Below are 11,194 nucleotides of genomic sequence, written 5' to 3'. Positions count from 1 at the left end.
TAATGCGCCTCTTTCATTAAGTCTTTGCGCAACCCGCCCTGATTTGGTACAACGATTCTCCTCCCTTTAAAATAGAGTAGATCGTCCTCGATCCAATACCGTCTCATTGTGCCATCTTGCACTTGACCCATCCATTTAACATACAATGAATCATTTGCAGCACACAACCTGATTCTATCATAGAAATCAGTTTCNTTCAGATGAACATAGTTCAGGTGCAGCAATAAAAACAGAACATTTTGAAAACCTGTCAACTACCACCATGATAGATGCTTTGCCATCTACTTTAGGGAATCCAGAAATGAAATCCATGCTTACTGATAGCCATGGCCTTTCAGGAACAGGCAAAGGTTGCAGCAAACCTGCTTTCTTCTTATGTTCAGTCTTGTGAACTTGACAAATATGACAAGTCTTGACGTATGCCTCTATATCATCTTCCATCTTTGGCCAAAAATAAACACGAGACAGTAAGGCTAACATCCTTTCAACACCTGGATGTCCAGCCCAAGCAGAATCATGCGCTTCTTTCATTAAGTCTTTGCGCAATCCACCCTGATTTGGTACAATGATTCTCCCCCCTTTAAAATAGAGCAGATCGTCCTCGATCCAATACCGTCTCATTGTGCCATCTTGCACTTGACCCATCCATTTAACATATAATGAATCATTTGCAGCACACAACCTGATTCTATCACAGAAATCAGTTTCAAGTTTTGAAATTTAATATACCGCAACAAACACTTCTTTTCTACTCAGCGCATCAGCAACCTGGTTGTGTTTTCCTGGTTTATGTTCCCACATGAAATCATATTCTGCCAGAAATTCTTGCCACCGTGCTTGTTTAGGACTCAATTTTTTTTGTGTCTTGAAGAATGTATTTGCTACATTATCAGTTCTTACTACAAATCGAGTACCCAAGAGATAAACTCTCCAAACCTGCAAACAGTGTACCACCGCAACCATTTCTTTTTCATGTGTTGAGTATCTATGTTCAGCATCATTCAATTTCCTACTTTCAAAGGCCACTGGATGACCTTCTTGCACTAATACACCACCAATTGATTTGTCTAACGCATCAGTGTGCACTTCAAATGGTAACTCAAAATCAGGCAATTTGAGTATAGGTTTAGATGCAATAGCATTCTTCAAATTCTGAAATGCTTCATCACATCGTTCAGACCAGACCCACTTTGTATCCTTCTTCAACAAATCTGTCGAAGCCGCTGCCCTTTTTGAGTAACCAGCAATAAACTTTCTGTAATAGTTAGCCAAGCCAAGAAACGACCTCAAATCCTTCACATGACGAGGTGCCTGCCAATCAACAATGGCTTGCACTTTCTTAGGATCCATTCGAACTTTGTTTTTACTAACAAGATGCCCCAAGAACTTTATCTCTTGTTGAGCAAACTCACACTTTTTCATCTTGACATAAAGTGTGTATTTTCTCAATTGAGACAGAACCAAACTTACGTGATTAACATGTTCCTCCAATGTTCGACTATAAATGAATATCGTCTAAATAAACAACAACAAAGTCATCAAGATAGTCAAACAGTACATTATTCATTAAGTTGCAAAACGTTGCCGGGGCATTAGTCAGCCCAAATGGCATTACAAGGAATTCATATGAACCATATCTAGTTACACATGTTGTTTTTAGTTCATCACCCTCTGCTATTCTAACCTGCCAATAACCTGCCCTGAGATCAAGTTTTGTGAACCAGCATGCCTTACTTAACCTGTCCATCAAATCTTGCACCAACGGAACCGGATACTTGTTCTTTATAGTTGCCTTGTTCGGCGCCCGGTAGTCTACACACATTCGCATCGTCCCGTCCTGTTTCTTTTGAAATAAAACAGGAGTACCATATGGGGCCTTAGATGGCTGAATCAATCCAGCATCTAACAACTCATTCAATTGTTTACGTAATTCAACCAATTCCTTAGGAGCCATACGCTAAGGAGCCTGTGCAGGAGCAACCGTACCAGGCAGCAACTCAATCTTATGATCAATATCCCTCCTTGGTGGTAATTTCTTTGGTAATTCAGGCGGCATAACATCAGCATACTGTTTAAGCAATTCAGCAACACAATCAGGCACTTCCATTTTCACATCAGGTTTTACTTCGACCAAGGCAGCAAGTATAGTGTTATCACCCTTCTTCAGCCCTTTGTCGATTGACATAGCAGACAACAACATTCCCTTGTCTTTCTTCATTGCAACTTTATTAATGTTCCCAAATGGATGAACACCTTTGAGAAAGCCAGCATTGCTTCCATTCATGACCATCACTCCATCTAAGTGAGGAAACGGAACAAACTGGAATTTTCTTAGGAAATCAATCCCAAGTATGATTTCAAAGTCACCAAGCGGCATCACCATCAAGTTATGTTTCCCCACCCAACTTCCAGTCGACATAGATACACCATAAGCCATGCCCACAATGGCTTGTGCCTTAGCATTGACTGTTTTGACGTAGGAAGGGCTTTTAGACAACTTCAGCCCCAATTTTGTAGCAATTTTCACATCTACAAACGTATGAGTGGCCCCGGTATCAACCATTGCCATCACACGTTGTTCTTTCACTTTCATTTCTATATGAATTAAGGAAGCATGAGGATTTGAAGTGCTAGAGATTTCTCCAACATTATTAATCCCCGTAATGTGATTGAAGGACAATCCCAATGGGTTTGCCATTGTAGCCACGATTTCTTCATCCTCCTCCCTTTGATTCATATTTCCAGCAAGCAAAGCATTCACTTTTTCCCAGTTTGGACAAGATTTGGCCAAATGAGGACCACCACAAGTCCAACAGCCCTTAGAATTTCCATCTTTGTTCTTTGGTCTGTCTTTCCCATCCTACATTTGTGCCTTTCCTTTGTCATTTGTATTGTCCTTACGACTATCCTTTTTCCATTCCCCTTTTTCTCATTCTTTTTCTTAGTTTTTGAAGTGGAGGGAACGTCTGTCAAAGGACGAGTCGTTCGAAAATCAACCAACGAATCTGCAGCAGCAATTGCATCGGGCAGATCTTTAACATTCTGCCTTCGTAGTTCGTTTTGAGCCCAGCATTGCATACCCGAAATGAAGTTGTGTAATTTATCCTCATAAGACATATTCTGTATGTCTAACATCACAGAGGTAAATTCTTTAATATATTCCCTCATTGAATCCGTCTGCCTTAGCCTTTTCAATTTATCCCTCGCAAGCCAAGATGCGTTGCTAGGAAGAAATTGATCACGCATTTCTTTTATTAACTTATCCCATGTATCAATTTTAGGACGACCAGCACTTACATCATCTGCATTTCGAGTCCTCCACCGAAGTTTAGCATCACCTGTCAAATACATTGTGGTAATGTTTAACTTGTCAGCGTCAGGCACCCTTGCATCAGTAAAATACTGTTCCATGTCCCAAATGAAATTTTCCAGTTCTTTAGAACTTCTTGCGCCACTAAAGGCCTTAGGTTCTGGAATTTTAACCTTAGATGATTCAACACGATTTGAACTTAACGTAGCCACAGCCCGACACAATACAACGAGCTCTGCACGAAGGTTCTCATTTTCCTTCTGCAGTCCCTCAAGTTTTTGCGTAGTTGTGGTACGAAAATCCAACATTTCAGTGATATGATTATCAACATTCTGTCGATATCCACCAATCTCCCCCTGAACTTTCTCAACGTGAAGTCTCAAATCAATGACTTGTGTAAATAAATCCACAAACGTAGGGTCTCCCAAAATATCATCAGTAAACCCAACGAAGGATTCAATTTTTCATGCCAGATCCCACAGTTCTGCGTTTTTCACCATTGTTCAACCTGGCTCTGATACCAATTGAAAGAGGGTCGATTTATTTTTTATCGCACACCACTCTAGGCAGTCTTACAAATGTCTGTAACACTCAGCCTAGTTACACCCACGAAATTGACTAAGTATAGAAATACTTAAACAGCCAAGTTAAACAACAAGCAGAATTTACAGGAACCTGTCCCAACCTTTATTAATCTGTAATTAATACAAAGGAAGGCTTCAAAAAATTAGTCTAAGGCTAAAAACACTCTGTCTAAGCCTTAGACGAATTTCCACCCTTAAATAAAAATTCTGCACAATGGCAGTTACATGCGGCAGTTACAAATGACACCTGTCCGACACTTGTCATCCCAGGGTTCAAAACTAACTTTCCAACAGCTATATTTCTAACAGATAGAATCTAATTCAAATTACATTCTTATCTACACGAAATACTAATATTCTAACACTTAGAATATTTCAGGCTTCATTCCAACACTTAGGATATATCTGCCAGCTTCCAACACTTAGAATATTTTAGCTGTCTTCCAACACTTAGTTTTATTTTAGCAATTCGGGTGAACTGCCTTTGTTCTTGACATTGTCAAGTCTTCACAGCCTTGCCTTATCAAGTCAACATGCTGTCTTTCCAATGCCCTTAGCCCGCACGTAAGCCATGCACGTTCAAGCTGCCTTGCCAACACTAAAGCACCTTGAACTTGTGTTGCACTGTTTTGCCATCATCCATGTCAAGACCAATGCCCATGTCCTTGACATGTCTGCACGTAGTTAGATCAAGTAGTTTGCGGGTCTAACACTTTTTGTTCATCATATGATTAACATAAAGTTGACCTCAAGTCTACAACTTTCTTTGACTCTCATTTGATATTATTTATTTTTAGCTAGTTTAGAAAATCGATACGTTAGTTTGAATAAAATAATTTATTATTATAAATATTTATAATTTATTTTAGATTAAAAAATTGAAAATTTTCATATCAAATTAAATTATATCATATAATTTGAAAAATGAAAAAAATAATTAACGAGCAATGTTCATAATTCATAACCAAGAAAGACTTCCAACATTAAAAACTGCATCAATGTAAATTTCCAGGAAATCACTATTTACAATAAACATTAAAAAATAATCCCTTATTTTTTATAATCCGTTCAAAATAACACTTTGAGTATCAAGTGAACAATTTTGGTCCTATAAGTTTGTCAAAGTAAGTATATTTGGTTCTCTAATTCTTAAGTTTAACCAATGTGGAGAAACATCTAGAAATTTCAAGAAATCACAACACAAGAAGCCACACCAGAAAGAAAATATAAACAAAGAAAAAATTCTGTAACATAAAAGATACACTAGTCTCTTAAAATGATATAAAAAAATAACATGAACATCCGAATTTGAGTTCCCACTATATATTTTGTGTTCATACAATTTCGATAAAAATTAATCGTAAAAATATAATTACTATTAGATAAAGTTCTCATTTTTGACAATATAAGGGTCGAAACTACTTTAAGAAAATATTTTAAACATATTAAAAAAGACAAGGGATCATTATTGTCATTAACTATAAATAATAGGTACACAAACTCAACTTTTATATACCACTACCACAAGAAAAAGACTTTAAGTTATGAATATTAAATATGTTTACTTTTCTCAGTATAGTGCTACTTCATCTAGCACTAAAACTAGAAGGAGGATTGTAATTTATTAGGGCCAAAATGGGAATGAAGGTACTTTGGCTAGTACTTGTGCAACAAACAGTTATGCAATTGTGAATATTGCATTTCTTGTAGTTTTTGGGAATGGACAAAGACAAGCGTTGAACTTATCTGGTCATTGTAATCCTAGTGTTGGTAGATGCACTAGGTTAAGTAATGACATTAGAGCATGTCAAAGTAGAGTTTCAAAGTTATGCTTTCACTTTGTGGTGGTGTTGGAAGTTTTTGGAATGTATGCACCCACCAATCAGTCAAGGACCAGGTTCCTTGACTCAGCAAGAACAGTAACTAAAAATTGCGTCCACCTGTTTCGATGGGATTCGGCACAGTTACAATAACAGGCAGTAAAATAAGTGCTGCAAGTAAAGATTGACAAGCAACTTTACGTGGAAACCTCCTTGCTCAAAGGAGAAAAACCACGACCTGTTCTCAACAGGACTTCTCAAACTGCTTTCACTAATCTTCTTCAAGCAAAAGTAAAAGTCAGTTTACAAAATGACATTTGCCTGCTAATCTCCACACTAAGCAATACTTCCTATAACTTAGCTGAGCCAGATTAGATACAACACTACCCAATCCTCACTGATTAATACAGATTTTTCTAAGAGGATTCCACACCGCCCACTAAACCCCCACTCTTTGGACGATATAGATTTTGACTAAGCAACAACAATGTTGCCCACTAAATCACCTAATCTAGATGACTTAGACTTCTAGAAAATGAGACAAGATCTGAATTCTTTATAAATTAGGATCAGATATACAATGTAAGCACATAAACACAAGGCTCTACATACAACAAAGATTCTTCTTTACTCTATCAGGTCCTTTTGTTGAGTTGAGCAATGTTCTTCCTTGAAGATGACCTACTGTTTAAGCTTGTGAATTTTCAAAGAAAATCCAAGTTTAATTTGCCAAGTCTTGAATTTGTGTTTGTTGGAAAGAGTAGAAACCATCCAATTGGCTGAAGGGTTGCTGTTGGAAAAGTTGTGCACCTACCGCATCAGAGGTGACAACTTTTTTGACAGCTGTCTTTTCACCTTTTCAAGTTGCAGTCTTGCGGGGACCAAGTCCCTTGCAAACTTCTTTGTGATTTCTTGAAAAGGTTTGCTAGCTGACTTCCTTTTTTGGATTAATGAATATAATATGGTGTTTGTCATGCTTAAAATATCAAACATAACGAGTTATTATCTGCTAGACAAACACCCTTCTCCATTCTGATTAGTGTTGTAAACTGACGCCTCACCAACCTCTGACGTGACAACTTTACAACTGTAACCAATTATGTATCTGATGGAGGAAACTCTGCCTAGGACCAGGTCCCTGCATTTGTGAGATACCAAAACATACAATCTCGTCCACTCTTCCTATTGATGTAGGACACTGCACTTTTCCCCTACCACCTGACATGACAACTTTTACAGCTATACCCCATTTGTATCTGGACCAGAGCACTCTGTCAGAGAACAGGTCCCCACATTTGTGAAGATCATTAAAACACCTAGAATATAACATTTTCTCCCTTTTTGATGATAGCACAAAAATATACCTCACATTGAGTTTATTATTCATCTCACTGTCAGCAATTCCAATAACAAGGATCTGGTTCCTTGTTATATCGATAAGTTTGTTAAATCATCAAAACTTCATATCAAGTTCGAGCAAACATCTCACTCAGCTTCGAACTAACACAAGTTATTCACTTTCTTATGTTGATGATGCTTGGTAAGATCTGTATAAGTAAAAAATATAGAGTTGATTGATTTGTTCTTGTTTAAATATATGGTACAGGAATAACTAGCTCAACTAATCGAGAGGTTGAGTAAGAGTTTTAATATTTATGAGTAAATGTTCTAGTCCTTTTGAGTTACTGAAATTTAAATGAAATGAATTTCCAAAAACGAATAAGAGAGTTTGAGTTACCAACTATTCCATAGTTGACATGTAGGGTTCATTGATGGGGAAAGGCTTCCTATCAAGAATTTCTTTATTCAACCAAATATGTTGTCAGTTTGTGTTTTTTTATGGGACCCTTTCTTTTTAATTTGTTCTAAAAAGAGTAATATTTTAATATAATTAAAAAAAAATAACTTTAAACTCCTTATTTTATATTCATGCCATTCTTATAACTTTACAAATGTCTACAAACTTAAAACCATATTTCTAAGAATATATTTGCCATATTTCAAAAATAAATTCTTTCTTTCGTGACTTCCTTATCCAATCAAACACCATCACATAAAATGAAAGAGTAAAAACTAATAAATGTTTAGTGGTTATTTTTATATTTTGGCTAAATTAGTGTGAAAAAACAATAATAATAGTTTCATATGAAAAAAATTAGGAAGTTTCCCACTATTTCAGTGATAATCAATTTTCCACCACATGTTTTTCTAGTTAGCTAAAAAGAGTGAGAAATAAGTGGAAAATTTATGTTCTATAGCACAAACTTCTCGGTGATTCGCGGGGAAGGAAAAGCCTTTGTTTCTAGTAGGTTTTTTGACGAATTTTGAGCTAATTAGTTGTCAAATATATACCCTGCAGGAATGTATCAAACTATTTATGGAACAATTATCTTGGAGGTCAATCAACTTCTTGTCCACTAGGTGATGCAATTTTAAATGGAATCAATTTTGATATAGAAAGAGGTACAACACAACATTGGGATGAACTAGCAAGAGCCCTCTCAGGATTTAGCCAACAAAGGAATGTATACTTAACTGCAGCCCCACAATGTTCATTCCCTGATTCATGGTTAAATGGTGCACTCTCTATTGGCTTATTCGACTACGTTTGGGTTCAATTCTACAAAAATCCACCATGTCAATATTCTGCTGGTAGCGCAGAATATCTTAAGAGTTATTGGAATAAATGGACGACGATTCAAGCTGGAAAGATTTTTTTAGGATTGCCGCCGCTCCAGGAGCTGCTGGAAGTGGTTTTATACCATCTGATGTTCTTGTTTCTCAGGTTTTACCAGCAATTAATGGTTCACCTAAGTATGGTGGTGTTATGCTTTGGTCTAAGTTTTATGATAATGGTTATAGCTCTGCTATAAAGCATAGCAATGAATAATGTTATGATCACATAATTCCTGAAGTATTCTAAGTAATGAGGATTTCAAAGTTCTTGTTATTTATATGTTCAATTCAAATATTCTTTCTACCCCGTAAAGATAGAAATAAGGTTTGTGTACATTTACTTTCTCAGACCCCACTTGTGGAATTATACTGACACATTACAAAATGTAGTAGATTCTGATACAAAGAACTAACATCAAATTCCGTATAACATAAACAACTCAATTTATTCACCTTCACGGCTTCTCAAATTATTATAGCTATGAAAACAAACTACTTTGGAAACATGCCAACATACTCAATAACAAGTTTACAAAACAACAAACCCAATTTATGAACAAAAAATAAAGCTTAATTCACAACACAAGCTTACAAGAAAGACAGATCGAAACGAACTATTATCTCTCTGGTGCATACAAGATTACCCTGGTGATATGTTCAATTCAATCATTAGTAGCTTCAGTAGTTAGGAGTATACATGTAACTTTCAGCATACTTCAAAAACCTGCAGGTCGAGGAAGACGTGTTGCCACACCTGAAGTTTAAATGACCAAATTATTTAATATACAAGTTAAACAAAACGAGAAAAAAGTTGATACAAGAAAAGGAAAAGAAATGCACTCACCAAGTTCATATGTTTTGGCTGCAACACTAGCTTATATGTAAGCTGAGATCTTTCATATATCAGCACAAGGAGGGTATATCATTCCATTGGAATGATTGTTACATTCTAGGTTTTCTGATGAACCTCACAAATGCAGGGACCTGGTCCCCACAGAGTTCTTTATTAGATGCATAATGGGTTACAACTGTAAAGTTGTCTCATCAGTCAGTGGTGGGTGAGACACTAGTGTACCGAACCAATTAGAATGGACCAGGGTGTTTGTCCAATGGATAATAACTCTTTTAGTTTATATTTTTAAAATGACAAACACCATGTTAAAGTCATTCATTTAAAGGAAGAAGTCATCCAGCAAGTCTCTTCTGGAACTCTCAAAGAACATAGCAATGGACCTGGTCCAGGAAAGTCTGCGTACGAGAAAAGGACAAAAAGATAATTGTTAAAAAGCTGCCAACTTTGATGTGGTTGGTGCACATCTTTTCATGACAGCAGGCTCTTAGCCGAAAGCCTCGTCCCAAGGGTTTGTGTCCATTTGAATGTAGTCTCTTCTCCAACAACCAAAACACAAGATTTTCGCAAAACAAAACACAAGTTAAAAGGGAAAAAGCCATCTCCAAGGTATAACAAGATTCATACTCAACAAAAGGATCTGATAAGAGTACTGAAATATATTTTTTGAGTTTGAGTTTTGTGCCTATCATTTTATAGTTTTTATAACTTGAAAATTCTAAGGAACACTTGCAAAAACTCACTTTCAAGAAGTATTCTCCCACAAAACAACAAGGATCTGATCAAGTTGCAAGCATCAGAGTGTATCTTAGGAGTTATACTTCCGTGCATATATTTTAAATTTATTCCTAGTCTATAAAAGATTCAGATATTTGTTTGTGTGTGTAAAAGTCTAAATCAGTTAAAGGTAGCTGATTTAGTGGGCAACATTGTTTGCTCCTTAATTAAAATTCTAAGTCATCTAGGAGCTAGTTGATTTAGTGGGCAGTGTTGTCTCCGTTTAGTCAAAATCTAAGTCATCCAGAGCGTGGTGGTTTAGTGGAAAAGCTTTGTTGTTTAGTCAAATTCTAAGTTGTCTAGTGGTGATATCTTAAAGGACAGTGTGGTATCTGGTTAGGCTCAGTAAGTGATAGATTTAACACTTAGTTGTGAGATTAATAACTTTTTCTCACATTGGTTGTAATTGGGTTTCCCTTTTTCTTGAGAAGATTAGTGAAGACGGATGAAAATAGTGTATGACAGGTCGTCATTTTACTACCTTGAGCAAGGAGGTTTCCACATAAAATCATTGTACATATTTTACTTACAGCCATTTACTTTCTGCATTTTTTTCAGCTAGTGTTCTTGCTAAGTCAAGGGGATTGGTCTGTTGACGTATAGTAGATGATGACTATTGTATGTTCTTACACTTTGTTCTTATTGTGTCAAGGGACCTGGTCCATTGACTGTTAGTGGACACACACATTCCATCGATTGGTATCAGAGCGGGCGAACTCTAGTTGGTTAGCACATAGAGAGAGATTCCCTGCGAGGAATGGTAGCTCTAATAAGTCCTGAGGGTCCTTAAGTTCCTACTAAGGAAGTGAGGGATGGAGATCTAACTCAAGAGGTTCACAAGTCTATAAGAGAGTACGATGAAATCAGAAAGAAGGAGATGTTAGTAGTGCTAAAGGCATCTCAAAATGATTCTTCTGAAGATGAAGAGGAGATGCCTCATTTGACTAAAAGTTTTAAAAAAAATAGTCAAAAAAACATGTATAATTTGAAAAGAAAGGAAACTACAACAGAACAACAAACATAAACGACCTTTGTCATAAGTGCGAAAATCCAGCGCATTTATGAAAGACTCTCAGAGCAACAAGCATGAGTCAAGACATCAATGAAATGCGAAGAGACCAGACCCCTGACAATGCTAAGGAAAGGGCTAATGCATACCGGGTAGTGAAGAAAGTCC

The 11,194-nt window shown here is 36.6% G+C and overlaps 1 pseudogene; it reads left to right on the top strand.

The window, feature by feature from the left end:
- The first annotated feature begins 5,438 nt into the window (after positions 1-5,438).
- LOC107019730 lies at positions 5,439-8,632 on the top strand (annotated as a pseudogene).
- Positions 8,633-11,194: the final 2,562 nt, after the last annotated feature.

The sequence above is a fragment of the Solanum pennellii genome, chromosome 5 (genome assembly GCF_001406875.1).
Source record: "Solanum pennellii chromosome 5, SPENNV200".
Taxonomy (NCBI): domain Eukaryota; kingdom Viridiplantae; phylum Streptophyta; class Magnoliopsida; order Solanales; family Solanaceae; genus Solanum; species Solanum pennellii.
Note: the sequence above shows the minus strand (reverse complement) of the source record. Positions and strands in the feature narration are given on the sequence as shown.